The sequence below is a fragment of the Nomascus leucogenys genome, chromosome 7b (genome assembly GCF_006542625.1).
Source record: "Nomascus leucogenys isolate Asia chromosome 7b, Asia_NLE_v1, whole genome shotgun sequence".
NCBI classification, from domain to species: domain Eukaryota; kingdom Metazoa; phylum Chordata; class Mammalia; order Primates; family Hylobatidae; genus Nomascus; species Nomascus leucogenys.
The window spans coordinates 60596696-60617369 of NC_044387.1; the positions used below are offsets into that span (position 1 = coordinate 60596696).

The following is a 20674-nucleotide window of genomic DNA, read 5'->3' on the forward strand; positions in this document are numbered from 1 at the left end:
ACATCGAATGTGATGGGGATTACGGAAAGTACAGTACTGGGACCCTGGGAGCAGCTGGCAGGGCACCTAATCTTATCCATGAGGTCATGGAAGTATGTTGGCTTCCTGTGGCTTCTGTAACAAATTATCACAAACTGGAGGGCTAACAACAACAAAAAGTTACTCTCTCACAGTTCTGGAGGCCAGAAGTCTGAAGTAAGGTGTTGCACTCCCCTGGAAGGCCCTAGGAGAGAATCGGTTCCTTCCTTCTCCCTTACTGGGCAGCTCCAAGCATTCTCACCTTGCGGCTGCATCATGCCAGTCTCTGCCTCTGTGGTCACATCACTGCCTCTTTCTCTCTGTGTGTTTTCTCCTCCGTGTGTCTACATGATAAGGATACATGGGATTGTATCTAGGACTTGTGGACTGGATCGTGCCCCCCTCAAATCCATATGTTGAAGCCCTAACCCCCAGTGTGACTGTGGTTGGAGACAGGGCCTTCAAGGAGGTAAATGTGGTCAAAAGGGCGAGGCCTTAATCCAATAGGACTGGTGCCCTTATAAGAAGAGGAAGACACTAGAGACGTCCCTCTCCCCCTGCACTAGCACCGAAGAAAGACACAGAGACACAGAGAAAAGGCAAGCCAGGAAGCAGGGCCTCACCTGAAATCAGTCCCGGCAACTCCCTGATGTTGGACCTCCAGACTCCAGAAGCAAGAGGAAAAACATTTCTGTTGTTTAAGGCACACTATCTGTGGTATTTTGTATAGCAGCTTGAGCAGACTGAGACAGGGCCCACCCAGACACTCCAGGAACAGCTTTTCCTCTCAAGATCTTTAGTTTAATCACGTCTTTTACCATATCAGATGATAGTCACAGGTTCCAGGGATTAAGATGTGGAATAGCATTTTATTTTTGGTTTTTGAGATAGAGTCTCACTCTGTCACCCAGGCTGGAGTGCAGTGGCTCGATCTCAGCTCACTGCAACCTCCGCCTCCCAGGTTCAAGCAATTCTCCTGCCTCAGCCTCCTGAGCGCCTGGCACTAGAGGCGCCCACCACCATGCCTGGCTAATTTTTGTATTTTAGTAGAGATGGGGTTTCACCATGTTGGCCAGGCTGGTCTCAAACTCTTGACATCAAGCGATCCACCCACTTCAGCCTCCCAAAGTGCTAGGATTACAGGTGTGAGCTACCCGGCCTGGATGTAGAATAGCCTTTGTGGAGGGGAGGAGTAAGAGGGCATCATTCCACTCACTAGAGAGGGCTTCACGTGGAAGTAACATTTAAGCTGAGACTTGAAGCCTGAGTCAGGGTTAGCCTAGTTGGGAGAAGGAGAGGAGTACTGGAGGACTGTCCAGAGAGAGCGGGGAGCACAACGAGGCCCCGGAGTGAGGTGTGGAGTGCAGCAGAGAGTGCAGAGGAGTGAGGCCGGTGCTTGGGTAAGGGGGCCAAATTGTGCAGAGCCCTGGGAGTCTTCTGAGCCCTCTTTGGGAGGCTGCATTTTCCCTTAAGGGCCACGAGAAGTCTTAGAGGGTTTCAGATGAAGGGGAGGGAATGCAGGACACAATTGGATTAACATTTTATAGATTCAAAGCTGTGTGCAAGAGCCAGGCAGGAACCAGGGAGACCAGTTAGGAGGGTTTTGCTATACTTAAGCAAGGCTGGTGGGGATTAGAAATAGCTAGCTAGATATCTAGAGCGGAGAACTGAAGACTTAATGATTGATTGGATCTGAGGAGTCAAGAGAGGGAGGCTTTAGGAGTAACTCCTAACTTTGTGGCTTGAGCAACAGGGTAAACAGTGGCGTTATTACTAGGAGCAAGGGAACCTGCAGGGTGAGTTGGGAGAAAGGAAGGGCTAAGGATGATTTTGTTGGGGACAGGATGAGTTGAGCGGTTTGAAGGAGCTGGCTCCAAGAAGTGGTGTCCAGTGGTTAGTTAGCTACATGGAGCTCTGGAGAAAAGTCTACCCTAGGGAAAAAGGACTGAAGGTTGTCACACATCAGATTGTAAATGAAGCCTCGAGAGGAAACAAGTGCAGCCAGTGAGAGCTGGAAGAGCGGGAAGAGAAAAGAATGCAGGACACAGCCCTAAGAAAAAACACAAAACACATTATTCCAGGGTGGAGGAGTCTAGGAGGGAGACTAAATATGAGACCTAGAGAGCACTTGAATTACAGAAAGGAAGAGAGCGGGGAGTAGTCTGTAGCAACAAATGTTGCCTGGAGGTAAAACAGATACAAACCTAAGAGTGTTCACTGCATTGAGCTTTATCTGGGTCAGCGCGTGGCTCTGGGTGCAGTGGAGAGATGAAGACCCAGCTGCTGTGGGACCTGGGAGGGCTGCAGAGGGAGAGAAGAAATGACTCTCCATGGAGAGGAAAAAGACAGTTTAGGATTTGGAAGGGGGTTTGACAAGGGGCTTTGACTTTACTTTCAAGATTGGGTAAAAACAAATGTGTTCAAATGCTTCGGCCGGGCGTGGTGGCTCACGCTTGTAATCCCAGCGCCGAGGCGGGCGGATCACGAGGTCAGGAGATCGAGACCACGGGGAAACCCCGTCTCTACTAAAAATACAAAAAATTAGCTGGGCGTGGTGGCGGGCGCCTGTAGTCCCAGCTACTCGGAGAGGCTGAGGCAGGAGAACGGCGTGAACCCGGGAGGCGGAGGTTGCAGTGAGCCGAGATCGCGCCACTGCACTCCAGCCTGGGCGGCAGAGCGAGACTCCCTCTCAAAAAAAAAAATAATAAATAAAAAAATAATAAACGCTCCCTGGTTCCTGCCTTTCTGTAGAGAAAGGTAGAGACTGAACATAACACGAGGAGCTAGTCTCCCCCTGAGCAGGGAGTTGAGGAGCGGTCTAGTGTCCAGGAGCTAGGACGGATGAGCGACTTTCTCTGTCATAACGGAAGGGAAGGAAGAAGGCGGAAGCAGTGTAGAGATGTGATGGCACGTGTTCCACATCTTCTCTTCTGGAGCATCTGTTTTCTTCTGATGGGGTGGGGTGATCTGCTGAGAGGGTGAGGTGGGGGTGACAGAATTGAAGGGTGGAGATTTGAAGCAGGAGATCAGGAGAGTTGACTCAAGAAACAAGGTGGGGCTGCAGGGGCCAAGGAGATGGTGTCTGGGAAGTAACTGAGTCTCCTGGTTGGAAAGGTGAGAAGTTTCAGTTTTCTGATTTCAGAGGAGAAGCGGATCTGGGACAACAAGGTCAAGGTGTGTCCATTGGATGCCCTTTTTTTTTTCATTTTTCTTGCTGAACTCCCCTGGCTGGAACCTACAGTACCACACTGAATAGAAGTGGCAAGAAGTGGGTAGTGCAGGCAGCAGGACAGGGTAGTGTGATGTGGTAAAGGGCAGCAGGGATTAACTGAGTGAGTCAGCACTATTTCTTTTTAAGCTATAAAAACAATAGTATTCCCAGAGGCTCCATTCAGCAGATTTGTACTTTTAACTCATTGGCGGCTGAAGGGGAGAAGAAAGGCAAAGAAGCGAGGAACTCAGGTGTGATGGGTCCTTGAGGTAGGCTTCGGGTCACCTAAGATGCTGATGGTACTTGGGGAGGAGACAGTTCAAAGCCAGAGCCCAAATCCTCACTGAAAGACAGGAGCCTGTATGAAGCAGTTTATAGGCGAGTGGAGAAGTCCTGGTCCCAGGAGGCTGGGATGAGTATGGGAATGTGCCCCTTGGCTGACCGTGGTCTGCAAACCAATCTAAGAATGGGCTGTTTCTTTCTTTCTTTCTTCTTCTTCTTTTTTAATCGTGATAAAACCTAATTAACTAGATGCCTTAGCATGAAAAATTACCAAGAATGATCTACTGAGTGATCTAATCAGTTGCGCAATTAATGAATGCAACTGCAACAGCAAAAAAACAATCTTCAAGACAATCAATATGGTTGTTTTCATAAAGACATTCCCTGAATAAATGTCAGTGACTTCACTTTAAGGCCAAACACAGTTTTACATTATAAAATGGTCCTCATTATCCGTTCCTTGACTCCCTTTTCTAAGCGTGTATAATCCAGACTTGACTAAATCTCTACTTTAAATGCCACAGTTAAGCCTCATACTTCATCTCTGTTTTAGTGGAAATGGAACAGAACTGAGCACTGTACTCTTCATAATAGGTTGTTAAATCCTTATTGAAGACCATTATTAATTTCACATATCCTGCCTTCTTTCTTCCAAGCCATATCCTGCTCCTATTATCTCTTTCACAGAGTATCTATTGCTCTATCCCTTAATAATTTTATATGTAAGCCAAAAAGTCTCCTTATTAAGAAACAACAAATTTGGGCTGGGCATGGTGGCTCATGCCTATAATTCCAGCACTTTGGGAGGCCAAGGCAGGTGGATCATGAGGTCAGGAGATTGAGGCCATCCTGGCTAACATGGTGAAACCCCATCTGTATGAAAAATACAAAAATTAGCCGGGCATGGTGGCATGTACCTGTAATCCCAGCTACTTGGGAGGCTGAGGCAGGAGAATCATTTGAACCCCGGAGGCAGAGGTTGCAGTGAGCCGAGATCGCGCCACTGCACTTCAGCCTGGGCAACAAGAGCAGGACTCCATCTAAAAAAAAAAAAAAGAAAAAAGAAACAACAGATTTGATAGAACCGTGTATTTACTAAGAGCATCTAAAGACAGGTCAGTACTTTAACAGTGGAGTATTACATCTAGGAAAATTTCCACTGGAACAAGAAATTATTATTATTATTATTATTATTTACAGATATAATTCTTGCCATCCCATGGGTAAGCCATGGTCTCTTCTTCTCTAATCTTCAGCAGAATGAAACCAGTCCAGGATGAGTTTTTTGTTTTGTTTTGTTGTTACAAACATCTCTGGTGGTTAGCAAGTTGCGGCAGTCACAGCTACTATACACCATTAGGTGAGAACACACAGTGTGCCAGGTTCTGGGCTAAACATCTTATATACATCTAATTTAAACATCACAAAACCCCCATGAGTTAGGTATTTTTATTATCCCCTTTCTATGGACAAGGAAACAGCTCAGAGAGCTTAGGTACATGCTTCATGGACACAAGCAAACAAAAAGCGAAACTTGGATTAAAAGTTAGATCAGTCCAAATCCAAATCCATGTTTTCGATAAACTGCTGCTGTGATACAAATTGAGTGTGTGTGTGTGTGTAAAGCAGGGAAAGTAGAGGGCTGAGAGGCTAAGGAGTAGGGGTTGGGATAGGCAGAGAGAGTAAAGGGAGTGGTGAGAATTTTGGAAACAAGTAAAACAGAAGCATTCTTTTTGAAGCTATTGTTAATGGATTTGTTTTCATTTGGGAGTTATTTATTGTTAGTGTATAGAAATATAATTGATTTTTATATATTCATATTGTATCCTGCAACCTTGCCAAATTGATTTATTAGCTGCAATCAATTTTTTTGCAGATTATTTAGGATTTTCTGCAGACAAGAGTATGTCATCTGCAAATAGAGATAACTATTTCTTCCTTTCCTTTTTTTGTCTTTTGGTTTTTTGTTTTTTTGTTTTGAGACAGAGTTTTGCTCCTGTCGTCCAGGTTGGAGTGCAATTGCGCTATCTCAGCTCACTGCTACCTCCACCTCCTGGGTTCAAGTGATTCTCCTGCCTCAGCCTCCTGAGTAGCTGGGATTACAGGCGTGTGCCACCACATCTGGCTAATTTTTGTATTTTTAGTAGAGACAGGGTTTCACCATGTTGGCCAGGCTGGTCTTGAACTCCTGACCTCAGGTGATCTGCCAGCCTCGGCCTCCCAAAGTGCTGGGATTACAGGCATAAGCCACCGCGCCCGGCCAACTATTTCTTCCTTTCTAACTGGATGCTTTTTTTTTTTTTTTTTTTTCGTTTTTCTTGCTGAACTCCCCTGGCTGGAACCTACAGTACCGCATTGAATAGAAGTGGCAAGAAGGGGGTAGTGCAGGCAGCAGGACAGGGTAGTGTGATGTGGTAAAGGGCAGCAGGGATTAACTGAGTGAGTCAGCACTATTTCTTTTTAAGCTATAAAAACAATAGTATTCCCAGAGGCTCCATTCAGCAGATTTCTGCTTTTAACTCATCGATCCAATGAGTCACAGAGCCATCTCTAGTTGTAAGCAAGGCTGGAGAGATGAATATTAACTGGGCATATTGCTACCTGGTTAAAAATTGAGGTTGCATTGGTAAGAAAGAAGGGGAAAATGGATACTGATTAAGCTATTAGCTATGCCTGCCAATATTATTGAAAATAAAAAATATAGATGTCTAAGTCAAGAAAAAGGGCACCGTTTAGCCAAAAACAATCGTGATTATGTTTTGAAAATTTAGATTTTCTTCTAATGCTAAATATATTTTTGAGGTTTTTCATAGTTATTTACAGGTAAGTGTTTCCAATGAGGACTGGCTTAGAGGGGAGCTCTTGTGGGTTTACATGGCAGAGCAGTTCTTTCTACAGGCCATGTGTTGCTGCTCTGATGTGTCAGCCTCAAGGTCTAAGGTAGGGGTCAGCAAACATTTTTGTAGAGAGCCAGATAGTAAATGTTTTAGGCTTTGTGGGTTATAGGGTATGGCAGGCTGAAAAATGGGCCCTCCAAAAAATGTTCCCATTCTAATCACTGGAACCTGAGAATGTATTACTTCATATGGCAAAAGAGAATTTGTAGATGTGAGTAAATTAGGCATCTTGAGATGAGAGTTTATCCTGGATTATCGGGGTGGGCGCAGTGTAATCGCGAGGGTCCTTATAAGAGGAACACAGAGGGATTAGAGAGACAAATTGTAAGATTCTGTGCTACTTCCTTTGAAGATAGAGGATGGGGCCCAGAGCCAAGGAATGCAGGTGATCTCTAGTTGCTATAATAGATAAGACAAAACGGATTTTCCCCTAGAGCCTCCAGGACGAGTGCTGCCCTGTCAACACCTTGATTTTCGGATATCTGACTTCCAGAACTTTAGGAGAATAAATCTGTATTATTTAAGCCACTAAGTTTGTTGTAATTTGTTATGGCAGCAATAGGAAACAAATAGATGTGATTTCTATTACAACTACTTAATTCAGCTATTGTACCAAAAGCAGCTATAGGCAATACATAAGTGAATGGACGGGCCTGTGTTCCAATAAAAGTTTATTTACAAAACCGGTAGGCAGGCTGGATTTGGTCCATGGACTGTAGTTTTCTGACTCCTGATCTATGTAATCTCCAATTTTGCAACATCAGTTTGTCTCTCTCTCTCTCTGTTTTTTCTTTTTTTCAGAGAGGGTCTCACTCTTTGGCCCAGGCTGGAGTGCAATGGCATGATCTCAGCTTATTGCAGCTTTGATCTCCCAGGCTCAAACGATCCTCCTGCCTCAGCCTCCTGAGTAGCCGGGACTACAGGTGGGTGCCACCGGGCCCAGATAATTTTTATTTTTTGTAGAGATAGAGTTTTGCCATGTTGCCTAGGCTGGTTTCAAACTCCTGCACTGAAGTTATCTGCCCACCTTGGCCTCCCAAGGTGCTGGGATTACAGACGTGAGCCACTGCACCCAGCTCTCTCCATTTTTTAAGTTAAAATACACAATGTTCTAGTAAATATTATTGTGGGCAATTCATTGGACCTATCTTAGATTACATATCCAGTAAATTCTAGAAATGAAATTCCTGGTTTTCTCTGAAGAGGGAATTGAGTGAGGAAAAAAGAAAATGAAAAAAGAAACACAAGATATTCTTGGTCAAAGTGTGTCTACCCTTTCTCCTCCAGTGAGCTCTGATGAAGCCACAGTAATCCACATTCCCAGGGGAACACAGGTGGTCTGCCTCTCCACGTGCTCAGAGTGCCAATTCTTGGTAAGGAGATACAGGGACTGGAGTGAAACATCGGAATAATGACTCATATTTATGTTTTATCAACAAATTTAAAATATTGGAGCAGGTTGTTTATCTGGAAACCCTGCAGTTTGGCTGTTTAATGTGCTATTTTAAATATAGGCAACAGAAAACAAAATACAAAGTCTTATTTCCGACACTTTAAAATGTTGGCAAAGTGTCTTCCTTGTTAGTATGGTGGTAAGTATCCCTACCTGTCATAAAATGGCAAATAGGCTGGGTGCGGTGGCTCATGCCTGTAATCCCAGCACTTTGGGAGGCCAAGTTGGGAGGATCACTTGAGTCCAGGAGTTTGAGATCAGCCTGGACAACATAGAGAGACTTTGTCTCTCCAAAAAAATTTTAAAAATTAGCCAGGCATGGTGGCATGTGCCTGTAGTCCCAGCTACTTGGGAGGCTGAGGTGGAGGGTGACTTGAGCCCAGGAGGTGGAGGCTGCAGTCAATGAGTCAAGATCCCATCACTGTACTCTGGCCTGGGCGACAGAGTGAGACCCCCATCTCAAAAAAAAAAAATTGGCAAATGATTACAGCCTTTCCATTTCACTCAGCCCCTACACTGAGCATGTTCATAGCTGGGACAGTATTAGCATTTGGTTCTCTTAGTATTGGCCCATTGTCAATGGAAAATGGCTGGTTACATGTGATTTTCTCATCAATTGTCTAGAGTTGAAAGGACAATATTTCTGGAATGTGCTCTTGACCAACTTATTTTTACTATAAGAGAACATATCCTTGTATTCACAACCTTATTCTTGCTGAGCTTTACAGGAGTTTCTCTTTGGAGCCCCTATTTGGGGAAGTTAGTGTGTAGGAGAAATGATTGGTGAATTCATTCTTTGCTATTTGGAGGAAAGAAAAGTCAGTACCTCCTACTTTCCCATAAAATTCCATGTGATTCTAAGATCATTCTTTAATTATTCTGGTTTTACCAAGGATCCCCAAATTGAGGGTTCTATTCACATCAGCCTAGAGTCCTTATAAAATTCTTCAGGGCACTCCACTGGCACAGTGTTGGGATCCTGCATTAAATAAGGTGTGTGAAGATACCAGGCACACACTTAATTACGGCTAATATTTGTTGAGAATTTAGTATGTGCTGCATCAGGAAAATTATTCTAATTAACTCTTACAACATCTTTGAGAGCTAGGTATCATTATTGTGCTTATTTTATTGTTAAGGAAACTGGGGCGTTGGGGCATTATAATAAATAGAATTACTGGGAGTTGAACAGAGGCAGTTTGATTCCAAAGCCCTTACTTTGCACTGTGGATTATACTAGAAAGTCAATAGATGCAGTCTTCCTTTATTTATCCAATCAATCAATCAATCAATCAATCAATCAGGGTGTTCATTTATTGGGCTTGGTATACATCAATAAGCAAAACAGATAAACCTCCTGTTCTATTGGAGATTTACTTTCCAGTGGGGATGAAGTAGGGGGCCAAGATAATAAACAACCAATAATCAACATATTAATCATATTAATATAGTAAACATAATAACATATAAACATATTAAGTTAATCATAAAGTATGTTAGAAGGTGTTAAGTACAATGGGAAAAAAAAGGAAGAGAGCAGGGGAACGGGGATTGGGAGTGGGTCTACATAGACAGGCTTCATTGAGAGCCTGGCATTTGGACAACAATTGAAGGAGGAGAGCGAGTTTTTTGGACTCATATCCAATTCCTCTTTTTCTATAGTTGTAAAAATTTCTCAGTGAAATTTACACCAGCATAATATCTGCTACCTACTATTTATAGGGTGATGTTGTACTTACAGTACCATCTGTAGGCTCCTTGGAAATTTTATTAAGCAGAGGACCCAAACTTAAATTATCAAGTTACTGAAAACGGTAACCAATAATATACAGCTTGGTCTCAATTATTTGGACATTAGGTGAAAACAGAGATGTCCCTCCCCGCTGCCTCCAGTATGTCTGATTTATGTAGGTATGTGGACTCAATCCAAAGGATATCTATAAAACTCAAGGACAAGATAAACAATCAGGGCTGAGTGTGGTGGCTTATACCTGTAATCCTAGTGTTTTGGGAGACTGAGGTGGGAGGATCACCTGAGGCCAGGAGTTCAAGACCAGCTTGCGCAACATAGTGAGACCCCCCCATCTCTACCAAAAAAGAAAAAAAAAAGATTGAAAAAAAAAGATTAAAAAAAAATCATACGTAACTGACCTAGGGGACTAGAAGAGAAGTTACTTTAAAGCCAAATATGTATTTCTTCTCTGGTCTTGATTATTGTGCAAAACTCTTCCAGTGAAAAAGCATAATAATACATGAGAAGTACTGGGTTTTGTATTTGTTTTCACTTTAGATGCCTGGTGTCTTAAGATAAAATATGTATTGAACTGCTTCATACATACATATATATATATATATATATATATATATTTTTTTTTTTTTTTTTTTTTTTTTTTTTTTTTGAGATGGAGTCTCACTCTGTCACCCAGGCTGGAGTGCGGTGGTGCCATCTCAGCTTACTGCAACCTCCGTCTCCTGGGTTCAAGTGATTCTCCTGCCTCAGCCTCTCGAGTAGCTGGGATTACAGACGTGCGCCACCATGCCTGACTGATTTTTGTATTTTTAGTAGAGATGGGGTTTCACCATGTTGGCCAGGCTGGTCTCAAACTCCTGACCTCAAGTGATCTGCCCACTTTGGCCCCCCAGTGTGCTGGGATTACAGGCGTGAGCCACCATGCCCGACCTAGAGATATTTTGATGTGTCAATTATTATAAAAAAGAGGGAATTAAACTGGTATCTACATCTAAATATCTAAAAAATAAAATAAAATAAAGGCTGGGTGTTGGTGGCTCATGCCTGTAATCCTAGCACTTCAGGTGGCCAAGGCAGGTAGATCACTTGAAGTCAGGAGTTCGAGACCAGCCTTGCCAACCTGGTAAAACCCCATATTTGCTAAAAATACAAAAATTAGCCAGGTGTGGCAGTGCACACCTGTAATCCCAGCTACCCAGGAGGCTGAGGCAGGAGAATCGCTCGAACCTGGGAGGCGGAGTTTGCAATGAGCCAAGATTGCACCACTGCACTCGAGCCTGGGTGACAGAGTGAGACTGTATCTCAAAACAAAAACAAAATACATAAATATCTGAGCTAATGGCCTACTTTGTTTTATTCTTTCATTGGAATTGTAAGCTCCATGTGGGCAGAGAATGTGCCTGTCTTGGTGATGCTCAATACTTGTTGAATTCAAGGGTGAAAAAAAAGAAAGAAATTTTATCTGTTATAGTTGCAGTGAAAAAAAAAAAAGAAATGAAAGAAGAAAGGAAAATAGAAAAAAAGGAAAAATAGAAGAAAAGAAATTTTAAAAGCCAAAAATAAATGAAGAAAGAAGAAAGAAAAGAAAGCGGCCAGGTATGGGGGCTCACACCTGTAATCCCAGCACTTTGGGAGGCTGAGGAGGGCGGATCACGAGGTCAGGAGATCATGACCATCCTGGCCAACATGATGAAACCCCGTCTCTACTAAAATATAAAAAAAAAAATTAGCCAGGCATGGTGGCGTGTGACTGTAGTCCCAGCTACTCAGGAGGCTGAGGCAGGGGAATCGCTTGAACCTGGGAGGCGGAGGTTGCAGTGAGCTGAGATCACGCTACTGCACTCCAGTTTGGCGACAGAGCAAGATTCCATCTCAAAAAAAAAAAAAAAAAAAGTGAATTTCTTTTATTTAGCTGACTTAAGTTAGATATATTGAGTGGCATTTGAATAGAGGACAGTAATGTGACATTTTGCTGCAAGGACAGAACTTTGATGCTGTATGTATACTAATTGTTTTTTGACTATGACAATTGTGAAAGAGGTGTTTGTGCTTGCAGAGAGTGACATGAATTCACTATTTTGCTAGTATGCTAATGCTGATCTTTGGGAGGTAAAAATCAGGCGATAGTGATAATTCTTATGAAGGTTTTTTTTCTGTACATCATGTCAATCAATGTTTGACCCATATATCCATTTGGGCTGAGAAAAAAATTCTTTTATTAGGGATTTTCAAATTACAGAAATTAATTTAATTATTTGTGACAAGGTTGAAAAAAAAGGTACAGAATAGGAAAGAATAGAAAATGCCTGTGCATTGCATATTGTGAAGGTGAGTATTGTATTGTGTATTTTGTGTACTGGATTATGAGGAAAATGCATTTCTTACTATAAAAATGTTTTAAAGATTGAAATTCAAGCTTTAAATCAACTGAATTAGGGTTAATGTGATCCCCAGATCATGAGTAAGCCATTGAAATCCTTCTGAAGCTCAAATTATATTGAGTTTAGTAGAGAAGCATTGAGTGAGTATCTGTCCTGATTCAAATCTAACCTCCACCACTTCTTAATAGTATGACTCTGAGCCTTTCTTTCCTTACCTGTAAGATGGTAGAGTCCACTTCATGAAGTTGTTTTGAGTATCAAAAAAGAGTTAATATATGTAAAGTGCTTAGAAGAGTGCCTGGGACGTAGTAGGACTGCATGAGTGTTGGTGGTTATTACGGTTGTTGTTATGTGATGATGAGCACAGTGAGAGATTTCATATGCAATGTCTCATTTAACCCAAGACTACGTGTGAGTCTTAGTGCACACCATGTTCTACACATTATCTGAAGTAGAGCCTGGCTAGTTGAGTTTTAAGCAGAAATACCCAAGACCTTAAAAAGCAGCCATCTTCCAGTCCAGCAGTGATGCACACCTGTAATCCCAGCTACTTGGAAGGCTGGGGTGAAAGGAACACTGGAGCCCAAGAGTTTAAGGCTGCAGTCTGTGATTATTTCTCTTGTGAAAAGCCCCATACTCCATCCTGGGCAACATAATGAGACACACCATCTCTAATAAAAACAGACAACAAAAACCTCAACCTCTCCTAGCTATTCTTTTACACTAGATCATGTTTGGTAACTTGATAATTTATAAAGAATAGAAATTTATTGCTTACAGTTCTGGGGCTGGGAAGTCCAAGATCAAGGTGCCAGCAGGTCTGGTGTCTGGTGAGGGCTTGCTCTCTGCTTCCAAGATTATACTTTGTTGCTGCATCCTCACATAGTGGAAGGTGGAAGGGCAAAAGGCCTAGCTAGTTCCCTCAAGCCTTCTTAGAAGGGTACTAATCTCATTCACGAGGATGAGGCCTTCATGACTTAATCACCTGCTAAAGGCCCCACCTCATTTTTGGTGGTGTTGTTGAGATGCAGTCTCGCTCTGTTGTTCAGGCTGGAGTGCAGTGGCAGGATCTCGGTTCACTACAACCTTCACCTCCTGGGTTGAAGCAATTCTCCTGCCTTAGCCTCCTGAGTAGCTGGGACTACAGGCATGCGCCACCATGCCTAGTTAATTTTTGCATTTTTAGTAGAGATGGGGTTTCATCATGTTGGCCAGGCTGGTTGAACTCCTGACCTCAAATGTTCCGCCTGCCTTGGCCTCCCAATGTGTTGGGATTACAGCTGTGAGCCATCATGCTGGCCAAAGGCCTCCACCTCTTAACACTATCACCTTAAGGTTTAAGCTCTAACAATTTTAAAGAGACACATACATTCAAACCATAGAAATTACATACACTGGATCTAATTCATCGTCACATTATTCTTTTAGGTGGGTGGTATATGATCTGGGGAAGTAGCTACCAAATGGCTGCTCACATTAAAAACATCTAAGCTTGGCTGGGCGCGGTGGCTCATGCCTATAATCCTAGCACTTTGGGAGGCTGAGGCAGGTGGATCACCTGAGGTCAGGAGTTCGAGATCAGCTTGGCCAACATGATGAAACCCCGTCTCTAATGAAAATACAAAAAATTAGCCAGGTGTGATGGCAGGTGCCTGTAATCCCAGCTACTCGGGAGGCTGAAGCAGGAGAATTGCTTGAACTCAGGAGGCAAAGGTTGCAGTGAGCCAAGATTGCACCATCGCATTCCAGCCTGGACAACAAGAGTGAAACACCATCTCAAAAATAAATAAATAAATAAAATCTAAGGTTGTATAAATGGAAAAGGATGTGTGTTGTCTATTTCATGCTAAAAGCACAGAGGAGGTCTAGCTTTTCTAGTTAATCTGATGGAGATAGGTAGCCCAGAACCATATAATTTGGCCATCTCATGGGTAACATTTACCATTTCACTCATTTCACTTAGGGTTGTATAATCTTCCAATGTCTGCAATTCCCTTAATGGCCATTAGAGTCACGGATGAGAAAAAACTCTTCAGAAAACAGTGTGAATAATGGGAGCAAGAGAAGAAGTTCCTGGTTATAGCCCACTCATATATTTTTGAAATATAGGTCAGATCTAGAGGAAATGAAAGAAACTTCCTGTTGAATTTTCATTTATAGTATGTGTCTGGAAATCTCTAAATGTAATTTCTTGGTGTAAAATAAACTGCAGAAATCTGGGATGTGTCAGTCTGCTTTATGTTTATTGAAGCCATTCTATTTGAAGCTGAAATGTTGTAAAATTATATAGTGGAGTGAACAGCTACAATTAGTTTAACAGACACGAACGTGTTCCTCAATTGAAAGGCTGTCAAGACCTCGACAATCAGACACAAAAAAGATCCAGGAATCCCATAAATCCTGTCTCCTAGGAAGGATAACATTTCCCTTTGATTGCTACACATCCCTTTGCATATGTCATTACCTTCTACCCTGTTTTTTGTGATTAACAAAAAGCACTGTCCAAAGAGAAACAGTCACAAATAATGTTTTAAAAGATTTTAACAGGTTAGGACAACCTGGAAGTTTCAGTGACCCCAACCAAGCACTAAAAATAAAAACTGGTTTGGGCAAAACTATGAAAACCTCACCACTAGTGTGGCAAACATCACCGTTTACCTTATCTTCAGTCTACTTTGATTTTGGATTTTTCTTCTAAACTGAGATGAGGAATCCTATTGTTAATATTTGTTAAAGTAATGCCACTTGATAGATGCTACTTGATGTCACTTGTAGCAGACACTGTTGACTGCCTCTGCAACCAGTGGTGGGAGCCCCGATTTTGTGATTGTGTTTATGCTCCTTCACATGTCCATATGCTCTTTGAATGTGACCCTGATTCCCATCCAGGGGTAAATCATGATTTTGCTGAGCCACTCATGGCAATTCCATTTTCCTTTTTAGTGATTGGTTTAAGGAGGGGCTCTGATCTAATAAGCCATGAGTGAAGGTCCCCTGGGAGGCTTCTGGAGAAGTCTTCTCTTCTTTTGGGGTATGTTGTTATATATGCATATAATGCCTGGAGGAGTGTAGCCATCTTGTGACTCTGGCACAAAGCTGACACGTTGAGGAATGCAGAGCAGAGAGATGGAATGAATCTGGGTCCTTCATGATGTCATTAAAGCATCAAACCTTGCAGCAACCTACATTGAGACTTTGTAAAAATGTGAGATAATTAATTTTTCTTAATGTGTAAGTTAGGACTTTCTGTTACTTGCTTCCCTAGACACCCTTACTAATACTGCCAGAAGAAAAATATCCATATTAAGGTTCTTGGGGTTAGAGACTTCTGCTTCACAGGCTGAGCTAAGACGCGGCCTCTAGACTAAAAAGGCAGCATACTCCTGAGCAAAGAGCCCTGGACTTAGGGTCAGAAAAACTAGCTCTGAATCACACCTGCCATTTATTATTTGTGTGATCTCAGGCAGGTAATTTAATCCATCTGAGCCAGCTGGGTGTGGTGGCTCACACCTATAATCCCAGCACTTTGGGAGGCTGAGGTGGGTGGATCACCTGAGGTCAGGAGTTCGAGACCAGCCTGACCAATCTGGTGAAACCACATCTCTACTAAAAGTACAAATAATAATAATAATAATAATAATAATAATAATAATAATTTAGTCGAGCTGTAACCCCAGCTACTTGGGAGGTTGACCCAGGAGAATAGCTTGAACCAGAGAGGCGGAGGTTGCAGTGAGCCAAGATAGCGCCATTGCACTCCATCCTGGGCAACAAGAGCTAAACTCTGCCTCAAAAAAAGAAAAAAAAATCTGTCTGAACCTCAGATTAACAATGTTAACTCAGTCTGGCAGTGAAGGTTCAGTGAAGTAGCGTGTGTGAAAGGCCACCAGGTGGAGTCTCCTTGAGGGCAAAGTTTGTGTTGTGCTCATCTTTGTATCCTTAACAGACACTATCTAGCATATAACCACAAATACTTTTACAGCACCTACTCTGTGTCAGTATTTTCCACATTGTAAGCATTTATCATGTTTTGTTTTGTTTTTAAGATGGAGTCTCACTCTGTTGCCCAGGCTGGGCATGATCTTGGCTCACTGCAACCTCTGTCTCCTGGGTTCAAGCGATTCTTGTGCCTCAGCCTCCTGAGTAGCTGGGATTACAGGTATGCACCATCACACTTGGCTAATTTTTGTATTTTTGGTAGAGGCGGGGTTTCACCATGTTGGCCAGGCTGGTCTTAAACTCCTGACCTCAAGTGATCTGCCCGCCTCAGCCTCCCAAAGTGCTGGGATTACAGGCGTGAGGCACCGCACTTGGCCTATTATGTATTTTAAAGTATTTTTTATGTATTAACTCATTTAAATCTCAGAACAACACTGTATTAATTATTTCCCCTCTTTACAGATGAAGAAAGGCTCAGAGAGATTAAGTAATTTTCCATGGTCACCCAGACAGGAAATAGTAGAGCCAAAATTTGAATTCAGGATCTTTCAGAGTCTAGGGTCTCATTTACACTATATGCTACATACTAGGGGCTCAGTACTTGTTAAATGGATGAATGGTGCCCACTAGCAGTTCAATTAATGTTTATTGGGAAAATGGGACATAGTAGTTGAATAACAATTTTTTTGTTAAGAAGAAATATATCATGTGTTTTTTTTGTTTTTTTGGGTTTTTTTTGTCTGTTTGGAAACAAAGAGGTTTTTCCAAGTTCAACAGGTTTCCATCTGGGGGGCAATTTTCCGTGGTAAAGAGAGTGGCCGCCAAGGCAGCCACCTGAGGGATTAGGCCTGAATACAGTTACTGTTCTCTCTCAGGTCCAGAGAGTCTCTGAGATGAATAATGTGCCTAGTTTCTCCATTTCATCCTCTCCAAAATGGCCTCTAAGAGCACATGCTGGGACTCCCCTAGCTACTAGAACATAATAGCCACACACCCTGACTAGTCCTCAGCTAAAGGTTGGTTGGGAAGGCGAGTTTGTCTCCTGCTCTGCATGTCCTGTTTGCTGTTTGCTGTGGTGTTGTCGTCAGCATCAGCACTGCTCTGCTCAGCACACTACCACCCCCATCCACCTCGTTGAAAGCTGTGGGCAACAAATAGTCTTAAGGAAGGAACTCTAACAGCAAAATCAAACACACAAATAATGAAAATAATAAATCCCACCCTAAGACAGATCATTGAGTCATAGCTCAGTGGATATGCTCTTTCTCCTAGGACAATTAATAGCAGGGCCTTCCTCAGCTTCAAGAGATCAAGCTGACTGCCCAATGGGAAAGAGTTGGTTTGGGAAGGAAGTCTTTTTCAGAGTGACAAGGGACATCTTAGAAGGAGGCCACCTTCTCTTCTTGCAAGCCACACATTTAGTTTTTTTCAGTGATCCTATCACCTCTAGAGTATGTGGCCTTCTTCCTTTCCTCTCCAAACCTCCTTTCCCTTCCTCTGTACTTCTCTCCCCCCAGACCCCATCTTCCTGGGGAAGTCACAATTTCCATTATTTGTCTAGAGTTATTATAGTATGCAAAAAGCCAACCCTAGAATTGGTCTGTGCAGAAATATTGCTTTCAAATCACTCCACATTCCACAACTCACATACCTCATAAATACAAACAAAGCAGGAAGTTTCCTGGTAATTTTGTAGAACAAAGGATCTAGTAAACATTAAACTCTAAACCAGCACTATTCAATAGAAATACAATGCAAGCCACAAAGCAAGTCACTAATTAATATGTAATTAAAAATTTTCTGGTAACCACATTAAAAAGTAGAAAGAAACAAGTGGAATTAACTCTAGCAATATATTTTATTTAATCTGATATATTTAAAAGATCATTTCAACATGGAGTCAACATAAAAATTATTAATGAAATATTTTAGATATATATTTTAATAGTACATTTTTGAAATCCAGTTTTACACTTAAATCTCAATTCAGACTAGCCACATTTCAAGTACTCAGTTAACCACATGTGGCTAGTGGCTACCATATTGGACAGCACAGCTCTATTCATATCTTTTCACATATTGTTCTTAATTTTTCTGAACAGTCTAATGTATTTTTGCATGAATCTAACCAGTGTGTTTAATCTCTCTTGGATTATTTTCCCATGAGTTATTATATTAAAATACGTCAGCTATATTTATATATTGCATGCTTGTGTATATTTAAATACATACTAAAATACTTATCTCTGTGATTTGTATGGCCCATTTACTTAGGCTGCCATTTGTGAAATTGATCTAATTATCTTCTGTTGCATTGCTATAATGATTGTCCATTTACCTATTGGGCATCTGGGTAATTTTCTTTCTTTTTTTGGCAGTGGGGACACAGTCTTGCTATGTTGCCCAGGCTGGAGAGCAATGGTGCGATCTCAGCTCACTGCAACCTGGTGCGATCTCAGCTCACTGCAACCTCCGCCTCCTGGGTTCAAGTGATTCTCCTGCCTCAGCCTCCTGAGTAGCTGGGATTACAGGCATGCGCCACCATGCCTGTAATGTTTGTATTTTTAGTAGAGACAGGGTTTCACCATGTTGGCCAGGCTGGTCTTGAATGCCTGACCTCGTGATCCACCCACCTTAGCCTCCCAAAGTGCTGGGATTACAGGCATGAGCCATCACACCCAGCCAAGCATCTGGGTAGTTTTCCATTGTTCTCTGTTATAAGTATTATTGCTATCAATACCTTTTTCTTTAGAGTGGAGTCAATTTTTTTCTCTTTCTATGTTTCTCTCCTTTCCTCCTTTCCTATTCTACTGTTTCTTTTAGGATTACAGAAAGTGAGGTTGAGAAATCTTCCTTCCTCAGTTAGTCCGGGAAGGGAGTTTGCATCCATATCTTTTCCACTATATAAGCCCTACCTAAAAACATCTACATTTTCTGTGACAAATTGAAGTTGGTTACCATGGCTGGACCCAAAGTAGTTAATCCATGAATGTGTAGAGAAAGAACAAAGGATGTTAATGGGGAAGCTTGAAAGTGTTAAGCAAACACCTTCTTTCATAAAGGCTTTTGCAGGAGAAAAGAAAATCCCCCTTCATTTTGAAGTCTAAGGAAGAGGATGTAGTAGCAAAATAGAAAACACATGCATGAATATGGATATAGTCTTCCACACAGCCCCAGTGACTCAAAGATGACAATGAAAAGATGATTATGGCTCCTATTACAAAGGTGATGAGCGGGATGTAATTAGGGATTAAATCTGAAATTCCCAGTACATACCCAGCGACTCAGGAACTTGACAAGCTGCCATCGCTCTGAGATCCCTGGAGGAGCAGTGTGGCCAGCTTCCTGGGGGAGAGGCATCTGGGGGACCTGCCCATAGCAAGCCACTCATCGGAGTGCTAATGAGCAGAGGGTCCTCTATGAGCAGACTGGAGTGGTGGTGTCCGCTCACTTTCCCTTTGTTGTGTGTGCATCAGCTGGCATCCTGGCAGGGTGGTGACTTGTCAGGAAGAAGATAAGTTGCTAGGTAACAAGGGAGGATGAGGGAAGCCCCCTCCGCCTTCCCCAGAGACAGAGCGCGAAGGGGCTCCAAGAAGGATTTGGATGTTAAAAAACAAAAACAAGTGCTACCCTAAGGAATAAAAGGGGACTTTTTTTTTTTTTGGAACAGGCTGGTTGGAGGAGGGAAGAGAATTGCTGTGAGTTAGAAGTGGAAGGGGAGGAAAGCAAAGGAAGGCGTATGGCCAGAGAGCAAAAGAGGGAAAAGTATAAAAAAGAGAGGAAGAAGATTGTGGGAAAGAAAATTTCTTCACCAGCTATGGTAATGGCCCACTGCAGGATGGTGTACTAGAGTCTCCATTAACTAAAGGGAATTCAGGGAATTAAGATCGTCTGTGCAAAAAACATGCTAACGTCGTTCTAAAGGTGTGGTTTCTAGACCGGCCACAATTCATCTGGAAACTTGTTGAAAATGTCATTCTCAAGCCCCATCCCAGGCCTCCTGCTTCAGAAACGTGTTTGTTTGTTTGTTTGTTTGTTTTTTGAGACAGAATCTTGCTCTGTGGCCCAGGCTGGAGTGCAGTGGTGCAATCTTGGCTCACTGCAACCTCTGCCTCCTGGATTCAAGTGATTCTTCTGCCTTAGCCTCCAGAGTAGCTGGGATTACAGGTGCATGCCACCATGCCAGGCTAATTTTCATATTTTTAATTGAGGCGGGGTCTCACCATGTTGGCCAGACTGGTTTCGAACTCCTTACCTCAAGTGATCCACCTGCCTCGGCCTCCCAAAGTGCTGGGATTACAGGTGTGAGCCACCGTGTCCAGCCGCAGAAATGTGTTTTAACTAGCCCTCTAGGTTATTTAAAAACATGCTTTTTGAAGTTTGAGGACCAATGCTACAAAGAAATGAGACAGATTTTGGAGGTGTAAGGAGGGGGACATCAAATCAAAAATTTTCTAATTAGTATTAGAAAAAAAATTACTTGCCTGGAAAAGTTAAACAGGCCAGGAAGTTTATCCAAAGTTATTGCAACAGGGGAGAGGGACTAGAACTCAGTGTGAACTCAATGCTGCTGATGCAGAGGGTGCAAAGTTTTTAAAGGCTTTTAAAGGCTAGTGAAACATACCAGAGGATGTTGTGAAGAGGTCGTAGGCCGTTTGTGTTTGCTAATAAACTTTTTCTATCTTGTGACAGGGGATGGTTTTATGACTTGGAGGAAGGTGTCCTGCTGAAGTTAGACTCCCA

At 42.5% G+C, this 20674-nt stretch overlaps 1 long non-coding RNA gene across 1 annotated transcript; it reads right to left on the reverse strand.

Moving 5' to 3' along the window:
• Window positions 1–14216: 14216 nt before the first annotated feature.
• Window positions 14217–19339, reverse strand: LOC105740095. The gene is made up of 2 exons (XR_001116116.2): window positions 19208–19339; window positions 14217–15185 (listed from the first exon to the last, which is right to left on the reverse strand). It is a non-coding gene; the product is annotated as an uncharacterized LOC105740095 (long non-coding RNA).
• Window positions 19340–20674: the final 1335 nt, after the last annotated feature.